The sequence below is a fragment of the Zalophus californianus genome, chromosome 6 (genome assembly GCF_009762305.2).
Source record: "Zalophus californianus isolate mZalCal1 chromosome 6, mZalCal1.pri.v2, whole genome shotgun sequence".
Lineage (NCBI taxonomy): Eukaryota > Metazoa > Chordata > Mammalia > Carnivora > Otariidae > Zalophus > Zalophus californianus.
The window spans coordinates 21968629-21994290 of NC_045600.1; positions in this window are offsets into that span (position 1 = coordinate 21968629).

Below are 25662 nucleotides of genomic sequence, written 5' to 3' on the forward strand. Positions count from 1 at the left end.
AACATGTTGCAGACTCTTTATTAAAATCTCTTATTAAAAATATTGTTGGTTTTCTTCTCACTTGGTATTTTGTAACTGGATGTCATTTATTAGTGAATATGCAGATATTCTGTGTGTTGTCACTGAGGAAAACATATTCTCTAAAAAAAATGCTCCATTCTATTGCTTCAAAATGCACATGTTGGAAATGAAGAAAGTACACCTTGTTTTATTTTGTTGTTATGATTATGAAGTTTGGGTAAGCCTTTAAATTTATCATATGATCTCTGAGAGGAATGCTTATCTTAAAAGATGAGTGGATTTGCCTAGCTTTATAAGCTATGCTAGAATTTTATATACACCATTTTAATGTAACTTAATCTTGACACTATTCAGAGAGTAGGTATTTTTCCACTTTTTTTTTTTTTAAATATGAGAAACTGAGGCTAAGAAAGTCCGACTTGCTCAAGCTCACAAAACCATTTACTGGCAGAGTTAGGATAAAAGCAAAATCTGTGTCTTGGGCTTTGAAGGTCATGCTCTTTTTACCCCAGCCTACACTGCCTCGAAAAATAAGGAAGCAAAGGGTGGAGGGAGGGGGAGAGAAGACTGATGTACTGTTCATTAAATAGTAATTTAATAGTAAACATCTGTGAGATTCAGAACGGTTCTCCTTAGACTGAGAAAACCGAGGGTTTCTGAGACATGGCTTGAGCGTTCGGAGTAGCAGGAAACAGTGTGTGTGCAGTGCCAATTAAATCAGGCTCCTTGACTGATACATAGGTATATACGTATGGATCTGTGTATGTAACTACATATATGTGCACATAAACACCGTGTGAGTCTGCTTAGGCTGTTATAATAAAATACCATACACAAGGTGCCTTGAACAACAGACATTTATTTTTCAGAGTTCTGAAGGCTGGAAGTCAAAGATAAGGGTGCCAGCATGGTCAGGTTCTGGTGAGAACCCTCTTCCTGGCTTGTGACACCTGTCTTCTCTTTGTGTCCTCACATGGTGGACAGAGAGTGAGTCCTGGTCTTTCTGCCTCTTCTTATAAGGATACTGATCTCATCCCAAGCATGGGCTCCACCCTCATGAATTTCAACCAGACCAAATTATCTCCCAGTGACCCCACTTTCAAATATGATCACATTGGGGGTTAGGGCTTCAATATATGAATTGTAGGGGAACACAAACATTCAGCCCATAGGATACACACACACACACACACACACACACACACACACACACACACACACACACACACACACACACACACACACACACACACACACACACACACACACACACACACACACACACACACACCCAGGTGATTCTAATATGCAGCCAGGGGTGCTAACCATTGCTTTAAAACAGTGCCTCTCAAAGCTTCAGCGTGCATTAAAACCACATGGAGAACTTGTTAATAAATGTATTGATGGGCACCATCCCCAGAGTTTCTCACTCCCTAGGTTTCAGGTGGGGCTCCAGAATTTGCATTTCTACCATGTCTCCAGGTCATACTTATGTCAGGATCTTACTCTGAGAACTGTTAAGAAGTTGCTGACCTCTGATGTACACAAGCTGGTAGAAATTAAGTGTAACTATTTCTAATCAACTCCTGAGTTCAGGAATTCTATCCATACAAATTCTCCTCTTTAGTCAACAAGTATTTTTTGAGTGCCTCGTAATGTCTAGGTCCTCTGTTAGGTTCAGGGGATACGCTAGGGAATAAGGCAGACAGAAACCGTGCTCTCTGGGGCTTCTATTCTCTTGGAACCCAAAGACTGCGTGAACGTCTCATTTGCATTTCTAATGCACTACTCACTTTACTTTGTATGTATTTGTCTGTTTATCTCCTCACTTATGGTGGGAGGGACTGCATTGTCATTCATTTATTCTTTCATTAGTTTACCAGTGTGCTTGCTAAGGAGATCCAAAGTAAAACCATAGTCCTCATCCTCAGGAAATTCCCTGGGTAGCAGTGAAGACGACAAATGGAAAACTACAAGCCATAGCCATAAATGTGAGAGAGGCTGTAGAGGATGCTATTACCAAATCGCCTCTCCCTGGCTGGGACACCTTTTCCTCAGCTGCTGCCAATGCTAAGCTAATGCCTTATACCTGCCACCTGTTTAGGAGCATGACCCCTGACTAATGGAAACCACCTGCCCTGGAGATTGCTAAGAGGTTACCACCTACCTATTTACTTCTAGGAGTAAGAATAGACTTTAGCCAGGGGAAGAAGATGGGGCAACAATGAAGTCAAAAGAATCTGAGTAAAGGACCCATATGTGGCTGATGTGACTGAAACATGCTAGGAGGATGTGTGCTCTGGGAGATGAGCCTGGATGGTATGGACGATGAATGTTTTTCAATGACGTAGGCAGCCATTTCATGCTATCTTCAGGATTTTAAATGGGTGAGTGGCATGGTCAGATTTCCATTTTAAAACCATCACTGTGGCTTGAAGGAGGGATTGGGGGTCTGGGGTAGTGAGCTTGGAGGCACCAGGTTAGTGGTTAACTGTCCTGGCTCTGAAGTCAGACTTCCTGGGTTTGAATCCTTGATCTTCCTCTTATTAACTGTGATACATTGGTTAAAATATGTAATTTCTCGGTGCCCTCAGTTTATCTTTACGTTGGGATTAAAGGTAGAATTTACTCTCTAAGGTCGTGAGAAGTAATCAAATCATGTTATATACTTAGAACAGTGCCTGGCTCATAGAAAGTGCTTAGTGCTGGTTTTATGATTTACTGTTTTATTATTACTATTGTTAGTAGTAGCAGAAGTAGCATGAGGAAAACAGCAGTGATGACGGTCGTCTGTTGATGTGAGAAAGGATTGGAAGCTAAACTAGGAAAGCAGCATTGGGGCTGGAGGGGTGGGGAAGAATTTTGTATGTTATGTGGGTTTCAAGTCTTGGTAACAGTTTGAACTTCGAAGTGGGTGAGAATATATAGCTTGGGCTCCTGGTTAGATATGCAGTGGTGCCATTTCCTGAGATGGGGTTCCCAAGAGGAGATGCTGATTTTAATGGGGAAGTTGGAGTTTAGTTTTGTATATTTTGTGTCTGAAATATATTTGCTGCATCCTTGGGGGAAATCTCCATATGTCGTAGCGGAGGCTGTACAGGTCTGACGTCAGGGAGATGGACAGACTTAGCCTTGAGATAACTATTTGATAATCAAGAACATATCTACAACTGCTGTATCTATTGAGTGCCCCAAATGTTTTTAAATTAGTTGAGAAAATAATTAGAAAAAACGAGAGCAAGAAATAGCTTTTAAAAGATTTTAAGCAGAAGACGAGGATGGAGGTTTCAAGACATAGCAAAAAAAAAGTAAGAAAAAAATGCAGCCTTGAGAAGAATGCATGGTATACCAGAAGTCTTAAAAGAGAACCAATAACGTCCACTAGGTCTGTAAACCTACAAAAGTAGACTCACATCATCTAGGCAATGTTTGCAATTCCCAGACCACAGAGGGAATAGAGAGTATAAAAGGAGGCATTTTTACCTTTGAAGTTACAGGTGACATTCTAGGTGCAAGATGAGGAAAACATCACCTGTTCCCTTTGATGAATTTTCTTTTAACACTGGGGCTCAAGCTAAGGTCATTCCACAGTGTGTAATGCTAGCTCTGTAAGAAAAGCTGACTTGTTTTTAGATGTTTTCTTAAAACAAAACAAAACAAACAAACAAAAAACTGAGAGCATAACATCATAGAAGGCTACAGTGATCTAGAAATGAACAAGTTAGAAAAAAATCAAAAGGAGGTAAGTAGAATTGTTCTAGGATCAAGAGTTCCCATTTCCCTGCTGGAATTAGATAAAAATGAAAACTATATAAGAGGTTTAAACTGTATTTTACAAGGCTAAGTGGTCAAGACGTATGTTACTTTATTTTTTTGAATCAGATTAAATTTGGTCCTGAGCTTCTATACTTCAGAGATAGTGGCAAATTCACTCTGGGTTCTTACTGGGACTCCCTCCCTATCTATAAATGTAATGCAAAAATGAAATCTTTGGCCATGCAGGCTTTCCAGAGATTTGGGCGTCATTCTGGTTACCCTTGAAAAGCCCATGATCCTTTTAAGTCTAGAGGTGCTGTTGCTCTTTCCCATGCAACTCTTGGGGCACAGGAATCTGAATTTCCAACCCCAAATTGCATACCTGAAGAAAACATACTTCAAGAATGAAGGGGGAAATCAAGACATTTTAAAACGAATGGAAACTAAGAGAATTTGTTGCCAGCAGACCTACTATAAATGAGTGACTAAAGGAAGTTCTTTAAGCAGAAGTTATGTTTGATGGTTTAAAAAAATTATCACACTGATAAGGCCTTAAATACGTGTAGAGGAAATGTTTATTTCAAGTGCAGGAGGGTAAAGGGACATAAAGCTAGGTAAAGTTTCTACACATTACTTGAACTGGTAGAATGACAATACTAAGCAGACTCTGATAAGCCATGTATATATAATGTAGTAACTCTAGCAACCACTTAAAGAGCTAAACAAAGAAATTGAAAAATGCTATAAATAAATTAAAATGGAATTCTGTTATGAAAAACCCCACAAGAAGACAGGAAAAAGAAAACAGAAACAAAAAACAGAAGGAACAAACAAAACAAAAAAAATTACAAGTGTCCAATTTATTTTTTATTGTTACTTATGCTTTTGGTGTCCTATTGATGAGATCATTGCCTAGTCTAAGTTCATGCAAATTTGTACTTTGATCCATTTTGAGTTAATTTCTGTATATGACGTGAGGTAGGGGTCTAACCTGTGGCATCTTTATTGAAAATCGATAGGGTTTATGTCAGGGTTCTTAGTTCTATTCCATTTGTCTATACATCTGTGTGTGCTTGTACTAGTACCACATTGTCTCAATTACTGTAGTTTATAGTAGCTCTTGAAATTGGGAAATGTGAGTCCTCCAATTTTGTTTTGCTTTTTCAAAATTGTTTTGGCTGTTCTCATCCCTTGCATTTCCATATGAATTTTAGGATCCGTTTTTTTTCTGCAAAAAGACAGCTGGTGTTTTGGTAGGGATTGCATTGAATTTGCAGATCAATTTGGGGAATATTACCATTGTAACAATATTAAATATTCTGATCCACAAACATGGGCGTTTTTCTATTGAGTTAGGCCTTTAATTTTTTTTCAGTGATGTCTTGTAGTTTTCAGAGTGTAAGTTTTACATTTCTTTAGTTAATTTATTCATAAGTATTTTTGATGCTATTTTCAATGGAATGATTTTCTTGATTTCATTTTTGATTTGGTTATTGCTACTATGAAGATACAATTAGTACTCATATTTTGATATGTCTTGCAACTTGCTGAACTCATTGATTATCTCTAATAGTTTTTTTGTGGATTCTTAGAGGATTTTCTATGTATAAGGTTATATCATTGGCAAATGGAGACAATTTTACTTATTCCTTTCTAATCTAGAGATTTTATTTTTCTCACATAATTGCCCTGGCTAAGACCTCTGCTACTATGTTGCATAGAAATAGCAAAAGTGGACATCCTTATCTAGTTTCCAGTTTTCACATTAATTATGTTAGTTGTAGGTTTTTTGTAGACAAGCTTTTGTATATATTTTTAACACCAAGGGGATCCTACCAGGTTTGGTAATTTTCAGCCTGATTTTTCACTTAATATACTACGAGCATTTCTCCATATCATTAAGTGTTTTTTTTTTCTACATGACTATAATGGCTATGTACTATTCTATTTTATGTTGCACCTTTTAAAACCAATTCTTCTGTAATTTCTCTAAGGTTAGTTATTCTAAAAATCAATATAAACCCATGTAGATTGTTTATTTAGGCTAAAACCTGGGAAACAGCATATCTGGTTTAAAAGGCATGTACCTGTGATAGATTTTTGTAATTCAATTTAACATTCTACCTTTTGGTAACATTTAAAATATTTGTATATGTTCTTCATTCAACTTGATATTTTTTCTTCTGGGGTATCTGATTATCAAAGATATTGCTAGTTTTTTTTTCCTTTCTTTTTCTTTCTATTCCAGGCAGAGAAGGGAGCATCAGAAACTTGGCCGTGAAGAATACATTGTTAAAATAATGCGGTGTTTGATGCATTAATATAGTTAGTTTGCAAATAGATAGGCAGGAATTGACTGAGAAATTAGATGTGTTTAGTGGACACTTTGCAGAGGTAGGAGACTATGAGAAACTGAGTTAAAGAATGGGAGGGGAGGAATCCTCCTACAATAATGTGCAGGGTGGGGCGTTGGGCAATGAAAATCTGTGCCTGGTGAATCAAACAGGAAAAGGTAATGGTCATTAACTGTGAATAATCTGAGCTTCCATGCTATTAAAGTTTACTATAATATAAATTTCTATTTTGGGATCACTGTGCCAAAGAACAAATGACATTTTACTTAAAAAAAGAGAAATAGTCCTCACACTGGGCTCTGTTTTACTTTAAAGTTGTTTTCCAAGGAACACTTAAGATCCTTTTCTAAATGTGACATTTCAAAGCCTGGGGTTCGTGCCTATATAAATTTATCTCTCAGCATATATTAAAGGGAAAGATGCTTTTATGAAATTTCATTCAACTGTTAGCAAGTCAATACCTTTAAAGTTTGGAAATTCTAAGTTTCCTTGTCAAGATATCTACATCTGTATCCCCAGCTCCTTAGCAAGGAAATATAAACATTTAAAATATTAGCTTATTCGGGGCACCTGGGTGGCTCAGTCAATTGAGCATCTGACTCTTGATTTCAGCTCAGGTCATGATCTCAGTGTTGTGAGATTGAGCCCCATTTGGGGCTCTGAGCTCAGTGCAGAGTCTGCTTGAGATTCTCTCCCTCCCTCTCTCTCTGCCCTTCCCCCAGCTCATGTGTGCACACTCTCTCTCTCTTAAATAAATAAATATTTAAAAAATATTAGCTCATTTACTAATATTTATTGAGATACAGAATGGCAATGCTATGCTAAACCTCAGCAGGACAAAGTTCCTGTGCTTGGAGATTGTAGATTCCAAGTATAGAGGGGAAAAAAAAATAAAACAAGCTGATGATGATATAGTGTAAAAATCTATGGTGCAGCCTTATATATCTGAACTGCTTAAGACCAGGTATGAACCAATACACTGAGTGTCTATAAAACATATGGTGATGCTTTAGAGGAGGTATGGGGGTAGAGCCTCAAGAAGTCAGGTAAAGCAAGAATATATCCTGCTGTGCAAAGAGCCAAGTGTTTTGGGTGAGATGGGGCTTGCGATCATAGCATGAAGTGGTCAGATAGGATCTCCGATGCCTCTCACTTCCTCAATCCGATCATAAAACAGGGGGCACATTCATTCTCTCAGTGTAGGGGGACAGAAGGGAAGATTTCAGGGGATTAGAGGTGGGTGTAAACAATATGGGAGGAATGCAGTAAAAAAAAAAAAAAGAAGCAATGAAAGCTGTGGGTCAGCACGGTCAGCTTGGCACCTAAAAGCCTTCATCACTGCGCTCTGGGGGCAGGGTGCTGTCTTTGTTTAGATCCTTGAGCAATCCACGCAGATGGTTGGGAGGGGACACGCTAAAGGTTGATGGACTGGAAGGGGACCAAGGGTGCTGAAAAATACACTGTCAAAGTGATCAACCACTGGTGTGTAGCTTCCGTGGTGACCTCAATTTCTATAGGCGAGAGCCTTCCTCTTTCCTCTCCTGGCTACTGCTGTAGGAGGACTACTACCTACCTCTGCTGGGGCCACTGTGTAAGACCCTTGTTAGGCAACACTTTCCAGGTCTGCCCTCTTCTTGCTTAACCAATTCTTTATACTAATGCTCAATCTTTGCAAAACCCCACTTTCAGCATGTCTGATCCTGCCGACTTGAAGTTTCTGCTTCAAGTTCACACTTTACTGATCATTTTTCAAGTACTTCCATAAACTGTTATGAACCTCATTTCATAGGGTTTTTTTTTTTTCCAGATATTTAGCCCTGGTCTCACCTAAGTCAGAATTTTTATTTCTGCTTCTGTGTTTTTCCTCAGCTATTTCCTTGGCCTCACTCCCTTTGGTTTAGATTCTACTGACCCTTCAAGGCCCAGTCTAAATGCTCTAAATGCTATTTTTAACTTGAAACTGTAGGCTACATACGTCAGTTCATGAATGTTTGTTTTCTTTTCTCTTTGCCAGGGATGAGTCTATGAACTAAGATGCTGGGTAAGAAATGACCTCATTTCACATTCTGGTGAATCCAAGAGTTTCCTATATTCCCATTCTGCTTTCCACACCATATAGTAAACATTTTGACAATGGAAGTCATTCTGAGAATCCTGTAGTACCCCAGACAGTGCTAGGCATCAAGCAGTTAACACAGAGGGTGTACTTGTTGACTGAGGAAGCCATGTTGAAAAATGTCATAAGGATGCACAGTATATGAAAGTGATTGAGAATTGAATGGCACTAGTCAGAGTTTCCAAAGAAGGTAATATAATTTTGCAAGGGTTTTGTTTCTTTTCAAAGACCTAGAATAGGGGAAAGAAAAGGAAAAAAATTCCAAATATTATGTGGTCCTCTGTGTTGTTTGGTATAAACATCCTAGGGAAAAATGGAGCCTAGAATATTTGATGGGCCCTCCAACTATGACATGTCAACCTGGAATGTGCTTTTTTATTTTTTTATCACTCAGAATCCTATGATTTTTAAAAGTGGAAATTATCCAAGGGCAAAGAATGTGTGGTCCTTTTGACCAGGAACTAGTTTTCATAAATAAAATAGCTTACTAATTATCATCTCTTCTGTCTCCAGTCCATTTCTGCCACCCATGGCAATGAAGGACTCCATTAAAAAAACATTACTATTTTATTAAAAATGTTAGATTGATTTATTATTCCTTTTAATTTCCCAGTAGATTTTGAAGAGATTATGGAACCATCTGCATATGCCCAGAAGCAGTAATAATAATAATAGGAGAAGAACCTGCCTCAGCTTTAGTGGACTTTTCTTTTTTCAAAAGTGACCCAAATGGGGTCATTGCCTCTACTGATCAGTTAGTTATAGTTCTTGATCTTTCAAACTTATAACGAGGGAGATCACACTTCTCAATACTCTATTAGGGCATAGTAAAAATGAATGTTTGCTGAAGTAAACATTTCCTGCAGGCTACTTAATGGGCATATTCAGTAATCAGAGCTCATGAAAAAGTTGAACCAGTTCATTCTCCACTTGTTTTTCTGTGCTGTCTATCCTTTACTAGCCTGGTGAAGCTTAGGAACCACGTCTATACCAGTTACAAAGCTATTGTTTCTTAGCTGCAAGCTCACTCTAAATTCCACTGTGTGATGCTGAGGATGAGACTTTGCCAACCACATTTCAGCGTGGCCACCTGGTTCCTTGCGAGGCTATGCCAACGGAAGCACTAGAGATAGATGACAAGACTGGGGGACAGAACAGGGAGGATTTTATCCTTCTTGTTTGTTTGGTCTGGGTTTCCTGTTTGTTTCCTGTCTATTTCCTATTACTGTGCAATACTTCTTCCCCTTAGCATCAGCAGTATACTTGCATAACAACAACTGGATTCATTCTGTAGCTTTTCTAACACTTAGAGAGTTGGGTTATGGCACCACCTCAAAGACCTCAGCCCCAGCTTGTACTCCCTTCTGAGTACATCAGGAGTCCAAATTTCAGCTCCACAGGGTCTTTCCTTTAAGTTTAAAAAGTACCAACCTCTTCATTTTTTGTGTTTTTTTTTTTTTTTTGCCAGGCCAAGGAGTGTGGTTGCCTCTTGCAATTGATACCTCTGTGATATTTTAATGCAGTGTAGGCAACTACACATACATATTGACTATTGTTCCTTCTGTTCTAGAACAGAAGAGTTGAGTTCTTGTGTTGGAGACCATATGACTATTAAAATATTGGCTATCTGGTCCTTTATACAAAAAGTTTACTGAACCCTGCCTCAGTGTTCTATTCTTGCCTTCTTAGTTAACAAGTTTACACTAGAATCTAAAAATTTCATACTAAATTCTCTCTGTTCAACTAACTCAAATGGTTTTCTTTCCTGCTTGGACCCTGACTGATTAAAAAAAAAAAAAAAAACGGTTCCACAAGTGGTCCCAGGAAATGGACATCCAAAAATTGGGATTTGGGGATTGATTTGGTCATGTTCTTGGGCTTGAACACAATGCTAAAATTAGGTGCTAATAATCCATGGCATGCAGTAGCATCTTGTTTAATCAAATGATTGTCTGTGATTGATTGTGATAAAGTGAGAGCCTAAGAAGCTACTGACCTTGACCATTATGACAGTAATAATGATGACAAGGACTTTGGCGTGGAATGGATTTTCTGATTGCTCATACAGAAAGAAAATGACAAATTCAAACACTCAAAGAGGCTCTATTGCAGTGCTAGAAGAATATTTTATTTTTTGTAGCTACAGAGCTAGCATTGCTGAAGATCAGATACAAAATTTCAACTGGGCAGGATGGACCATTACAACAAAAGTTAAATTGGTAATTTTTTCAAGTCTCTCATGTATAAGCACTTAGTCTTACTTGGGAAGAAATGCATTCCTATTAGTCTGGTGGAATCTATGAACCCCTCTTAGACTATTGCTTTTAGATGCATAAAATAAGACCTAGAGAATCAAAAGGAATCTAACATTGAAATACAGCAATCAAAATGTTAAACACATTTTTAAGAAATGAGTGCTTTAAAGAACAAGATCTAGCAGTAGGTCTTATTAATGCCATAATTTTGAATACTTTCTTGAGGTATCTGCATCAACTGTAATGTAATAGTTTCATAGTCACAATTTCTATTATTGACAAAGTAATTGGTGATGATAACACTACTGTAGGTTTTTGCCCACATATATTATTGAAGGAAATGCTAAGTTTCACTTAGTAGTTAATACAAATAAAGATGTATTTTTTTCTTCTCCAAGTTGAGTAATCTGAATCACATCCATGTATCCCAAACTAAGAATCTCAGTTTTAGTCATATAGGTATTCTTGAGAAGTTAGCTGAATAAGTCAAAATTAATTAGACAAGAGCCAAAGCTACAGGGCTTATTTAATCTCCTTTGAACTCTTTCTACTTACAACCCATCCTCATATTATTCTCCATTTCTTATCCCAGGAATCTCTTCTCTAGGAGACTGGGTGAGATACATGTTCTATGTGCATCTATATAGTACCCTGGACTTTTGCTATCAAAAATATGCTACTTAAGTACTTTCCTATACTGTGCTTTCTCTGTTAAGGAACCTATGATACTATACTGCCATTTACCTTTATGTATTCTCTCCAACAGACTCTGAGCTCTCTGTTATTAGAGACTACGTCTGACTTGTTGTATCTCTTAACACAGGACCTACTACCTAGTAGATGCTCAGTCTATATTTGTGAATATACAAGTGAATGAATTGATGAATTCCAAGGTGGGAGTAGTTTTTCTCTTACTCATCGCCAAAGTTCTCAGCTAGGTATTTTGTATATATGTTGTCATGAGTGGAGATAGAAGAGAGAATGTGAATGATGCATCCATACAAATCTGCCCACCATTAGAAAAGCAACTCTGTGTTCAGACCCTACTGACAGCGGTGTGGTAGACACGTTATTTACTGGGGTGGACGCTGTTGGTTGCCTACCCAGTAACCACTGTTCTATTTTTTTCTTGCAGATAGAGTTATGATTTGTTTTTTACAGTGTCAATGTGATATGTATGTCAGGGGAGACTGGGTCTCCTATTAGGTATGAGGATGGGAGATGAGTCTTGTTTAAGCTAATCCAGTCATAGTAATTCCCTTTGGCAGTGTTTGCTTTAGGCATTGGCACGTGATGCCATTATGGGCGATGAGACAAGATGGCAAATCTGCTGAGGGGTGTCTAGGAAAAGACAAAAAGAGATGCGTGGGAGGCAACATTCCTTTTCCTTTCATTTGGAAGTGATTATATGAGGAGGTAATGCCTAGAGCTCAGAAAAGCAAAGTGTGACAAAGAGGGGAGCAGCTGGTATGCTGGGAGTGGCAGTGTGGAAAAAATGGAAAGAAAGTGCACCATTGTTGGTATCATTGCGATGCTGTATTAATCAAATGTTGTACTTGTTATGCAACAGATGTCTTTATTGTTTAAGCCATTTTTTTTGCCTGGCTCTTTGGCCACTTGCGTCCCAAAGTGTCATAACTGCATCATTTTCTTAGATGAAGGACGGCTTTACTAATGCTCCTGGACAAGTGTGATAGGGATTCCTTTCCGCCTGAGATTTCGATCCTTGAGAGTAGCAGAGGTCTGCCATAGGAGGCAGGCATTTTTTTAGAGATCCAAAGCTCTAGCAGACTAATTTAGAGTGTGGGTGGGATGCCAGCCATTTCTGAAGCTCATCAAATGAGAACATTTAAAGCTGAGTGATAAGCCTTTGTAGGTGAACTAATGCCAAAACCCTTTTAAAACCCCAGTATTCTATGGCAAGGCATTCTTGCAGCATGTTATGTGTTACCATGTTATGAAACTGGCTTTGACATTTGGATGTCTACCACTTGGTGAGTGGTTAGTTATAAAATGCTATTGGTTCAACAGATTATACTTCTGGAATAAAGCCTGGACTTCTGGGATCTTTTTAGTGGCTGGTTTATTTGTATTTCCAAGGCCATTTTTCCAATAAGCCAACACAATCAAATTACATGCAGCTTTGAAGACATTCTACCTTACAGTTTGACATTTTAATTAGGACTTTAAAGAGATAATAATCACTGCCCACAACTTCCCTAATGTTACCTAGAAATGGGTCAGTTAATTAGGATCCCAGAAAAACCACTGCATACATTTCTTTTTAATTGTTTTTCCAAACTTCCATCACCACATCTCTTGGCTTCAACTCAGACCAAATCAAACAAACAGCAGGGAAGGGTTCAATCTCTTCAGCCTTCTGAAAAATCTAAGGGTGCAAATAAGGAAGTCAAGTCTGAAAACTGTATGTTTCACTCGCATAAGATATTTTTCTTTCATTTCAAGGTTGCTTTTGAAAGGAGAACCATGCCAGTTCATTTTATTAGAACATTCTCCATGAAAGCCATTAGGATCCTGTTCACCTGGTCCCTTTGATTTTTATATCTATCCTTCATTATTCTTTATCACTTCTAGGGTGAGGTTATTAATGGATGGTCCCACTAAAGAATTTTTTTTTAAAGATTTTATTTATTTATTTGACAGAGAGAGACAAAGCGAGAGCAGAAACACAAGCAGGGGGAGTGGGAGAGGGAGAAGCAGGCTTCCCACTGAGCAGGGAGCCCGATGCGGGGCTCGATCCCAGGACCCTGGGACCATGACCTGAGCTGAAGGCAGACGCTTAACGACTGAGCCACCCAGGCGCCCCCAACTAAGGAATTTTTTAATGCTTTCTGACTGCATTAAATTCCTTCTTATTGGATTTTACAAGGTGGAAGGAAAAATGAGTCCATCTATTGAGAAACAAAGGGGCCCAGGGTGTGATAGCAAGTCAAGAAATAAATTCTGTTCTCTTGGATGGATTATGTGTAACAGGATGCTCACTGCCTCACCAAGACTTGCCCCTCCCTATCTCTTGGGTCAATATACAAGAATGGAAATGTGGTAAATGTCTGAGTTGTTTTCTAATGCTCTGATGTGTTTTGACACATTCAGGAGGGAGAGGTGGTTGCTGCTTCCCAGAAAAGGTTTAAGGAGTGTAACAATATGTCACTCTATCATTCTGCCAGGCAAGTTTAGCCTCACTTTTAAACCTGATTATCTGTGCCTCAGTCTCCGGTTGGATGGTCAGTTGCCATGTTTATCTCAGTTCCTGAGATCTTGTAGTTACAAAGTTCTTTTAGGTAAATAGTTGGGCTGTTGGTGGTTAATTTGAAAGATAACTTCAATTTGCAACTTCACTGATGACTTCTTTAACATCCTGCTTAATGTATTCACTTCACTCTTGCTCATTGTCAGAGACAGGGTTACCTTGGATCAAGTGAAGCTCAAGGTTTAAGACCCCTTGCTTGCATGATCCCCTTCCAAGTCTCTAGCAGGAGCTCTTGCAATGCATTCACATGTTGTGCAAAATTGGAAAATACAAGATAATCTAACAAAATCCAGTTATAACCACCATGTACTTTCACAACCAATTTTGTATTCTTTTTCTTAAAGAAGGACCCCTAGATTTCATAAACTTTAAGGCTAACAAATCTCAATCTGTCTCCTTCATTATATGAATATTTTTTAAAAGATTGTAGGCCCTAGATTAGAAAAGTGTGATGTGTCCAGATAGCCACAAGGTTGCTTTCAAAGTAGCTATCTATGCAAAGGAATATCCTTGAAGCAGACAAAAGTTGTTTGGTATACTTTATTTTTCCTGTCTCCATGTTTCTCTGAGATTTCTCCAAATTTGAGATCTTTCTCTGATCTTGGGAGTTTACATCAGTTAAGATATATGTGGTACTTAGGACAGGGAATATGCACAGTAAGTTCTCAGTGAATGCTAGCTATAATAATTGTTGTTGTATTTATTTCCTCCAAATTTTGCAGCCTTGTGTATATCTTTTTCTACCACCCTTCACTAGAGAGACCAATTCTACTAGCACCCTGAGAAATGCCCCAGGCCCTAGATGGGTCATTTGTTTTTCTTCTCAGCTATTGAAAATATTTCATTATTTTCAGCCATCTGGGAGAATAATATAATAAAATTCTTTGACGGGCCACCAAAATGATGATGGCTTAACACAATGTCCCCAGGTGGCACAGTGGAAGAGTGTGGGAGCTAAATGTTGGCTCCATGACTCACCGGTAAGGTGACCACCCTAACTTCACTTACTTCTGCGGGAAGAAAAAAAGATAATACTTATTTTACAGGGATGTTTTGGGAAATAAGTATGTAAAGCCCTTATCATAGTGTCTGGAATAGACTAGGCACTAATAAATGGGCATCATTATGGTAACCAGACCACTCTTGATGACACAGCATCTGAACCCAAAAGAAGGCACCTTTAATGGAGAAATTCAGATAATTTTTTGTCAGGGAGATATTCAGATGCATGGTGATTTATCTAGTGCTTCTCAAATCTGGTGTAGTTAAAATTCCTATACCTATGAACATCTCTATGTTTCCTAAGATATTGGATGAAGAACAATGAAAAGATAATATTCTGGCATACTTAGGAATGCCGATAAGTTATCTCATAGGCTTGCTTTGCAGGGTTTCATAGTCCTTGGATTAAATTTTAAATCTAGCTAATGGACTTTGGAGATTACTAGAATTTGATAAAAATGTTATTAGAATGAAATTTGAATTTATTTGCCTAACTGATATAACCTGATACTGGATTTATGTACAGGTTCAAGGAAAAATTGGTAATGGTTAAGAATTAGAAATAAGTTACTAGCAAATATAGTCCTCAAATCTCATTTGAATCTCATCCCAATTGTCTTCACAATCAGGGATTTGAATTACTGATTTCTACTTTACCTGGAAATTTTAAGAAAGTTATGTATAGTGTTTCCTTAATTCATTTGAATAAGCTGTTTGTTATTGTTTTGTTTTTATACTAAATGTATAGATTGTCTCTTAACCTCTTTGTCTACAGGGCCAAAATTGATCATATGTTCTCCTGAATTTGGAGATGTCTATAGTCTCAAGGGTGCTAGACCAAGTTGAGCATTTCTACACTGACACACATAAAATGGATGATGTGCTACACAAGAGTATATGTAGCCCTCTTAAAAATAAGTATCTACCAAATATGAAATATATAAAATTCTAGACTATGAGGTTCTTAAGGGCAGCATCTAGCAGAATGCCTGGAACATAGTCGATGTTCAATATATATGTGTTAAATGAGTAAATGAATGGATTAACTTGAATTTAATTAGGTGGGGTGGTTTGGACTTCATAGGGAAAGTCCATGAAATATACTGAAAAAAATATGAATCTTTGAGCCTCTTTGAAGATAGAGACTTTGAGGGCTTAGAAAGGAAGTTAGTGACTATTTGGTCAGCTGCCTCATTTTACACCAAGGAGACTGAATAACTTATATAAACTAGGGATGGAATCAGGAGATGGTATGGAGGGCAAATGGGATGGACATGAAAACATTCTTATAAATGCTTTTTTACCAAGTAAATCATAACCAGATTTTATGGAATGATATTAAGAAAGCAGTGCTATGTCAATGGCAAGATTTTTTCCCCTCAAATTGTGTTTATTTATAGTTATCAGTTTCTTCAGATGAACTCCCAAGGACTGTCCAGAAAATTTTGTTATAAGAGAAAACTATAGCATTGCATGTTGTCTGAGAAAAAGACATGATCGTGGCTGCGGGGTTTGGAAATGTCTGTCTTTCAAAGGTTTCTATTGTAAGGAGGTGTGACATATATTATGAACATGGTATAAGTGAAAATTTAAGGGGTTGTGAAGAGTAGGAAGTAAGTTTTATACAATTGACAAAACCTGAAGCACATTAATCCACATGGCTCCAATTAGTGTCAACCCCCATTTAGTTGATCATGGAAAGAAAGGGGGCAAAACAAGAGAGCCCTGTGCTCCTGAGGTTGAGAAACACCCCACTACAGGCATTTAGGTTCCTAAACTCTGTGTGTGTGTGTGTGTGTGTGTGTGTGTGTGTGTGTGTGTGTGTGTGTATGAGAGAGAGTTTTTTGTTTTGTTTTTAATTTTTTTATTAACATATAATGTATTATTTGTTTCAGGGGTACAGGTCTGTGATTCAACAGCCTTGCACAATTCACAGCGCTCACCATAGCACATACCCTCCCCATTGTCCATCACCCAGCCACCCCATCCCTCCCACCCCCCTCCACTCCAGCAACCCTCAGTTTGTTTCCTGAGATTAAGAGTTTCTTATGGTTTATCTCCCTCTCTGGTTTTGTCTTGTTTCATTTTTCCTCTCCCTTCCCCTATGATCCTCTGTCTTGTTTCTCAAATTCCTCATATCAGTGAGATCATACGATACTTGTCTTTCTCTGATTGACTTATATTGCTTAGCCTAATACCCTCTCATTCCATCCACGTCATTGGAGAGATTGAGAATTTTGCTTCATTGGATACCTGAGTCCTTTGAGGTATTTGGCTTCCTTAGTCTCAGGCAAAGCTACTTGCCTAGGGAGTGCAAGGAACAGATCACAATAAAACTGACCTGTATCACCTAAAATAACTGGTCAGCTCTTTAAGTCCCAAAGGAAATTTAGCTTCAGCCAAACTTCAGCCAAACTTTGGAATTCCTTTGAGCAACCCTCCGGGCTGGTGCTTCTAAGAGTGGTTCTTCCCCATTTCATAGCCATCATGAGGTCTGAACCCATTCCCTTTCCATCTTAGTTTTGAAGACCGCTGGTGAACAATTTAGGGTTTGGGCTGATGAACTGTAGGATTGGTAAGGCACCCCAGACTAAAACTGCATTGTCCTAAAACAAGAGATAAACAATGAAGGCTATTCTTAGTGGTGAGTAAGAGACAGTAGGAAAAGTTATAAAATTCAGGTGTGTCAAAAGCATTACGTGAGCCTTGCCAGCATGAGACCAGTAAGTACTAAAGGAAAGTTATAGCTACAGGTGGAAGATATTAAATTACTATTTTTGTATTTCCTCGTGCCCTCAAAAGTTTTGGCAGAGTTATGACTATAGGCTGCCGCCTGGCTGTACAAAAAAAAAAAAAAGAAAAGGGAGAAGAATTTAGTAGAGAAAACTGAATTCTGGATCTGTACTCACAGAATTGGACTTGAATGAGCAAATGTTAGTTTTTCAGTGAAATAATTTCTATAAACTCAAATTAAATTGATTTGATGGCTCTGAAGCTAACACATTTGGGTGTCCTCTTTAAAGAATCTGTTGAAATGTCAATTTGTGATAGAGATAGGAGGCTCACAATCATACCTGGAAAAAAAAGTTAGGCATAGCAAAAAAAGAGATTTCATTAGAATATTCCTAGTATTTTCAAAATTAATCTTGCACCACCTGCTATTATAAGGGAACACTGAATAAAATGTTTCTCAAGCACGGCTGGTATACCCAACTTTGAGTGCTAGTTAAGACTTTTGCCAAAATATACATTTACTTTCCTAGCTTGGGGGAATGAAACTAGCAAATGGATAGCACTTTTAGGCACATGAGTGTCTTTTTGGTAGATGCTAAATGAGGGAGTTTAAAAGAAAAAGAAACTTCCATTCACACAAACCTCTTTCTTGTTAATATCCCAGAGCTAAGAGTTGCTTGTAACATTTGGGCGGGTGAGGGAAGTGGAGAAATATCTCTGACATTTAGCTTTAGGTGGGACAAACCACATTAACGCTACACTTTTATTGTAGCACATTTTTCCTTTCCTGAATTTTCAATCCTTTCTACATTACCTTTGACCAGTGACCACTGCCTGGAAGTTTCCTAGGTATATATAATAATTAGAAAGACCATACCATGTAGAATAAAAATAGTCTGCGTTTCTTATCTGTGTGTCATTTGCTTGTACCAACCTAGCCATTCTATGATTAGGGCAGATTGTATTTTTCCAACCTCAGAGAATGTGTTTTACTAATTCCTTTCAAATTCTTCTCACTCAGTGAACGATTCAGAAGGAAAATGTTCAGATTCAGGTGAAGGCAGTCATACCAAATACTTGCCAGGCCACAAAAACTTCACCATCCTGGGCTTAAGGCTGATTTCAGTTACTTAAGAATCTGGGGATGAAAATACTCTTTGTAGGGAACTTGTAGGAATTCTGCAAATGTCACAAAGACGGATCAGGTCTGTCACCCTTCAGTTGAAAAACCACTCAACAATCAATCTTCTTTCATGACTTTCTTCATCTCTTTATCATCATTGTTTTGATTCCTAGGCCCTCTGATAATTTCCAGACTCCAGGATTAGAGTTTCTTTCCCTGGAGACAAAGTTCAGCCCTGATAATCCTCCTTTTTGAAAGATGGTTTGCTCCGTGTTGCTTTTCTCTTCCTTGTGCTTTGGTCTTCGTGCCCTAACTCAGTGGTTCTCACATGTGAACATGCATCTGAACCACTGGGATGCTTGCTGAACTATGGATTGCTGTGCACTACACCTCCTTCCACCCCAGAGTCTCTGACTTTGGAGAATTTGGGTTTCTAAATAGTTCCCAGGTATGGCTAATGCTGCTGGCCCCAGGACCACCCTGGAGAACCGCTGCACTAACTAGCCACCAATGCCCAGTCCAGAACATTCCACCTTTGTTTTGTTTGCAGGTCATATACTTCTCACTCTTTTCTTCTTTTGAGACCATTTTTTTCCCCACTTGTTTTCAAATATGATACTAAATGTACCTTACCATCTGATGTAATAGCCTTCAAAAGACATGGTTTTCATCTCACGTTGTTCATCTGGGCATTCTAGTGTTGCAACTAGTTACCTAAGAATGGTTGGACGTCTCCAACTATTACAGTCCAGCTCCTGAATTATGTAACTCAAGCAGACAAGGACAAAACAAGGGTCATAGTAAAATTCTGTGCTGTGATGCAAACTTATTTCTGTTTCATGATGGAGTTCTTTGCCCCAGTGATATTGTTTGCTCATCAACCCAGGCTCCAGCTATCAGCGGAGGTGTTCCCTAAATAAGTATTTTGGAAAACAGATGGGCTTATGTTTTCATACAGTGATGCATTTGTTGTTTTCAAAGTATTTTTTAAATCAGTTATGCATAAGTTGTTTGGGAGATCTCAAAGTGGATCATGGGAGTTGGTCACCATCAACAGGCAATAACCCTTGCTAAGGGTAATAAAGATGCGAAAGAAGCAGTGTGTCTTGTCAAATTCCACCAAGGGCAAGTGATGCAGCAGAGCAGGCCTGTCCATAGTGGCCTGATGAAGCGGGGGGGGGGGGGGGGGGGGGGGGGCGGTGCATGTCAGTACTTCGAGGATCCTGGCTCTATCCCCATCCATGGGAGAAACTTGCATGTGACCAGAGCCACAATTATAATGGGACTTGACAAAGTAATTGAGAGAGGCAGCCGCTTTTGCAATGTTCAGGACTAGTTCAATGGATTTCTTCCCTGTTTTCAGCAGCATTCAGCAGCTTTGGTGACCAGCTACATCGTTTGGCAGTGGGCTAAGGGGCTCACAATTGCACAGAGCAAGGAGCATGCTGAACAGTGATGTTCCAGTTTAAAAGGACAGAGCTGCAAACAAAGGTAGGCTTTTATTTTGGGTAACAACCTTTCAACTGCACACAATCTCATGCCCAACCACATGCCATTTACCACTGCCATGCTCACAGCACTGGGCATATATCTTCACTCACTTATTCTTGAATCCTGGGCGGGGGAGGGGGACTCAATGTCAGCATCATGTCTTGAATTTCCTATTTCTTTAACTCTCTCTAGGTCTCATTTGCCTCTTTGCTTCTCTTTACCCATTTCAACACCTATCCCCTCCTTCTTTTTGGGCCCATGTTTTATAAAGATGACTATTTTTGGCAGGTAGTTTGGTCCCCCGAATGTAAAATTCAGCATTCTCTTTTGATGGAAGAAAACTCATAGTATTACAGCCATCACATAGAATGCAGAGTCGTAAGCCCAGCTCTGCCTGTCCACAGGTCCATAGGAAAAGTCACTGCCTACAGTGACTTTCTATATATTTGACTATATATTTGAGTGAGTATTTGATCAAAATCTATCTTCCTCACTGGACATGGGCCACTGTGAAGCCAACAGCTACCTGTTTGCTATTGAGACTCTTTGCTCTCAAGTGCTTATCAGAGTGCCTGGCACAGAGCAGCCCCACAGAAATACTTATAGGGAAGAAAAGAATATACATATCAAGTGTACCAGTTGAATCATGGGAAGTCCTTAGCTGATCTTAAGTCCATTTTGGGAATGCTCTTCTGCTTTGGAAAGGATTATGTAGAAAGATCTAAGTTTCATTGATGAGTTTGTTTTTTTTGTTCTTTCAGTGTATTTTGAGACCTTCAAAGGATGGTATGTATTGGGTGGAAATTGATGAACAATGTGTCACCCAATTAGGAGAAATACTAACTATGATGAATTATACACACCTTCTTCTAGTCTAGTAACTTGTTACTGGAATAGAGAGATTGTTAGAGCTTTATACATTAAGTTTCTCACAACTTTGGAAGTATGGTCTGTAGTAGCTTTTCTAGGGTTATCATAATAACTATCACAGACCGTGTGCGATAAAATTTATTGTCTCACAGTTTTGGAGGCTTGCAGTTTGAGATCAAGGTGCTGGCAGGGTTGGTTACATCAGAGGACTATGAGGGGGAATCTGTTCCATGACTCTCTCCTAGTTTCTGGTGGTTCTTGGCAATCACTGGCATCCCGTGGCTTGTAGAAGCATCTCCTTGAGCTCTGCCTTCATGTTCACGTGGTGTTCTCTCTGTGAAGCTGTGTCTTCTTATAAGGACACCAGTCCTCTTGGATTGGGGCCTGCCCCACTCCAGGATGACCTCATCTGAACTAATAACATCTGCAACAACCCTATTTCCAAATAAGGTCACTTTCTGAGGTATTTGGGGTTAGAATTTCAACATACGGTTTTCAGATGGACAGAATTCAACCATAACATGATCCAGGAAGATGTAGCTATTGAACAAAAGATGCAGTTGCTCAGCCAGAAACTCTGCACCCAGATCTACCTCCCCATGTTCCCTGCCACCTCCTTTCAGTGGCGGAGTTTCAGCCTTTTCCAATGCAGGGTCAGGATAATCTTGGCTTGGCTATTAACTTTGATTTAATGAGTTGAACCTGTCTCAGAAAGCCAGCCAGCAGGTGAGTTGCCAGCTGGCCCCTCTCTGTGGGCCATCTCCAGTGGCAGTTAGGGATACTGTGTGAGACAGTCCGAGAAGATTTCTGATGTCTGCAGAAGGCACAAACACTCCTTTCCTCCTTGCTGGCATTTGCAGAACAGTCCCCTCTGCCCCCCTCAGTGTGTGAAGAAGGCAAGGGAAGCTTCTAGAACAGCATGTGGTGTTGGCTACTTAGAACCCTGACATCGGTTGATGAACACCATTGATCCGTTCTGACAGAAGAGTTCCTATCAAGGGAAAACTAGGCTGATGAAATAGACTGGAACCGTCTGACACAAATATTTTTTCACCATAGTAAAGGGGGAAGGTAATGTTTGACTTCTGGCTGAATGTCCATGAGAAAGACCAATATGTAATCTTGCCTTTGGCTTGTTATCAAAAGAACATGTTACATCACTTGCTTGTAGCTTCCAGGTCCTTAAAAAAGTAACTGGTTGAGATACAAGGGCTTCCCAAATTGTAAAACTCAGAGAATCCATTGTCCCTGTTGATGCTGCCTGGGCTCTAGGGTACAGTCTGCTTTTGTTTTGGGATCAATGAGAGAGAAAGAAGGAGAAGAGAGCGAAAGAGGGAAGGGGGAGGAGAGAAGGAAGGAGGGGAAGAGTGAGAGAAAGAAAGAGAGAGGAGCAAAATTACAGCAAGGGGCCAGCACCATGGTAAATGGTTTGTCCATAGGGAGTTAGTGGCCGAGGTGGAAGTTGAGTATGGATCTCTTGCTGAATGGCGCCAAGTGACAAGCCTGAGAAGGGATTGCACGCTGTGGCCCTGCTTCAGCTCCTGATTACCTATGTCATCCCAGATGAGGCACCTTAACACAATGGGCCTTATCTTTCCTCACCTGGAGATGAGGGTACGGGGATGGCTCATTTCTAAGGAAGTTTTACAGGAAAACTTCTATAATATTGTTGTTTCAAGCCAATCCAGAGTCTGGATTCAATATATCTTAGCTACATCTGGCTCCATAGTCTTTTTTTTATTTTTAAATTTTATTTAAATTCAATTAATTAACATATAGTGTATTATTAGTTTCAGAGGTAGAGTTCAGTGTTTTTCATCAGTTGCATATAACACCCAGTACTCATCGCTTCATTGTGCCCTCCTTAATGACCATCACCCATTTACCCCATTCTCTCACCCACCTCCCCTCCAGCAATCCTCAGTTTGTTTCCTAGAGATAAGAGTCTGGTTTGTCTCCCTCTCTGATTACATCTTATTTTATTTTTCTCTCCCTTCCTCTATGATCCTCTGTTTTGTTTCTTAAATTCCACATATGAGTGAAATCATATGATAATTGTCTTTCTCTGATTGACTTATTTCACTTAGCATTTTATTCTCTAGTTCCATCCACATCATTGCAAATGGTAAGATTTCATTTTTTTGGTGACTAATATTCCATTGTATGTATGTGTATGTGTGTGTATATATATGTATATATATATACGCACCTATACCACATCTTCTTTATCCATTCATCTGTTGATGGACATCTGGGCTCTTTCCATAGTTTGACTATTGTGAACATTGCTGCTATGAACATTGGGGTGCAGGTGCCCCTTCGGATGACTACATATGTATCTTTTGGGTAAATACCTAGTAGTACAATTGCTGGGTCATAGGGTAGCAGTCCTACCAGTAGTGTAAGAGGGTTCCCCTTTCTCTGCATCTTCGCCAACATTTGTTGTTTCCTGACTTGTTAATTTTAGCCATTCTGACTGGTGTGAGGTGATATCTCATTATGGTTTTGATTTGTATTTCCCCGATGCCATGTCTCCATAGTCTTAAAGTTTTATATATTTAGTTTAAACTTCCATCTGATTGGTTCATGTCGTTTTATATAAAATATTTAAAATTTTCCTTTATGTCCATGGTTTTAGGCTGTCTGTGCTACAAAATATGCCCTAAAACTATTTTATCAGAAACAAGTGGTCCAAAATTTTTTAAAAATTGCCATTTTCAAAGCTAAATACCTCAAAAAGATAATCCTCAATGGCAAAAAGTGAGATCAAATCCCCTCTACCAAACAGTAACTGAAACAAAAAAGAATCTGTGTATTCTAAAGTGGGGTCCTTGTTTTTTTTTTTTAAGATTTATATATTTTAGAGAGAGTTCAAGAGAGAGAACCAGTGCACAAGCAGTGGGGAGGGGCAGAGGGAGAGAGAGAGGAGCCAACTCGCCACTGAGCAAGGAGCCCCACATGGGGCTCCATCTCATGACCCTGAGATCATGATCTGAGCCAAAATCAAGAGTAACTCAAGCTACCCAGGCACCCCTAAAGTGGGGTCCGTGTAGTACATACACAATCCTGCCTCCAGTTCTTCAAACTATAATTCTGAGGATGGTTGTACACCAATAAACAAGCATATAAGGAGAGAGGAAGTTCCTACTGAAGATAGGCTTTAATCCCTATACTGTGAATTTAAATCCATAGTGTATGGATTTGTTGATATTTGGAAGTACAGTGAGAACATACCCAGTAAATGTCTAGTTGAGTGAAGGCCATTTTGAATTTAGAGTCAAGGTGGCAGGAATTTACCTCAGATGAGAATTTACCTCCACACAGAAGGCCCTCACAGAAGCTCTAGTAAGCAGCATCCATAAAAGCTCTTGTTTCAGCACAACTTTGTGATGCTGTGTTGCTAGATTATATTGGGAAGGTGAGAGGCCATGCTGGGTAGTGGTGAAGAACGTAGGCTTTTCAGAGCCCAGTGGTTGTTTTAAAATCCTATTTTCACTTTTCATAACTGTGTGACCTTGAGTTAGCTATTTGATTTTGATTTTCAAAAGCCTCTGTTTTCTTACTTGTAACCAGGTGATGGATCTTAATACATATCTTAATTTTCTTTTGTGTGTGAGGATTAAATGAGATTATAAATGTAAAGAGGTCAGTAGAGTGGCATAGAGTAAGTGCTTAGTAAATATTAAGTAATAATTATTATTATACTTGTTATGATCTCCTCCTCCTTGGAGAAACTGACTCCACTACAATAATGGATTCAAAACCTACGGACTTTTCATCATTGTGGATCACTTGATTCTTAATCTGTGACTGATCACAAAGTTCCAAGTGTACCGGAACCTAACATTACCCTGTAGACCCAGATCTGAAAAGAAAGAAAACATCCCTGAGGTAATGCTTGGGTGTGGTGGTGCCGCCGCTGTCTTCGGAGCACCCAGTCCATTACAAGTCTGAACAATGTGATCCCTGCTCTCAGCACAAACACTGCGCAAGGAGATGTCTGTTTTGTAAGAAGACAATTCAGACTTGTTTTTCAGGGCCTTCCATAATCCCAAATTTCTTAGCTGCACCAGCAGCAAGAATTATTGAAGATGGGGCCCGGATGTTGTGAGAAAATTAAAATGAAAAAGGAAAGGTAGTTTGCAACCTCAAGGTAAGTAACTAGAAACCAGAGAGGAAAAGAATACAAAAAAGACATGAAAACAGTGTGAATGAATATAAACATATATCCCTAAGTACAGGGGAATACAGAAAGGACTTTAAAAGGCTACCCCATTTGAGTAAATGTCTGCCCCCTCCTTGACTATCTTCAATCATAGGGCACTCCATGTCTTCTTAAGCATCCCACCCACTTTCTCTAGCTGGATATAACTTTGTAGAGGCAATAGTGAGGAGAAAAACAACAATAACTACAAATCTTTCTTTAGTCAAACCTTGGTTTCCGTCCATTGCTTAACATTTCTGAACTTTGGATGTAAAATAAGGCCAATGTATAAGCAGGCATCATATTAGTACCTACTTCATGAGGTTGTTGTAGGGATTCATTGAAATAATCCATAATAACTCCTAGAGCACAGTACCTGGCACATGACTAACACTAATGAAACCAACTGAGTGTCCAATTAATTGTATTATGATTGAGCAGGACTGTCTGGTTCCAACATTCCAGT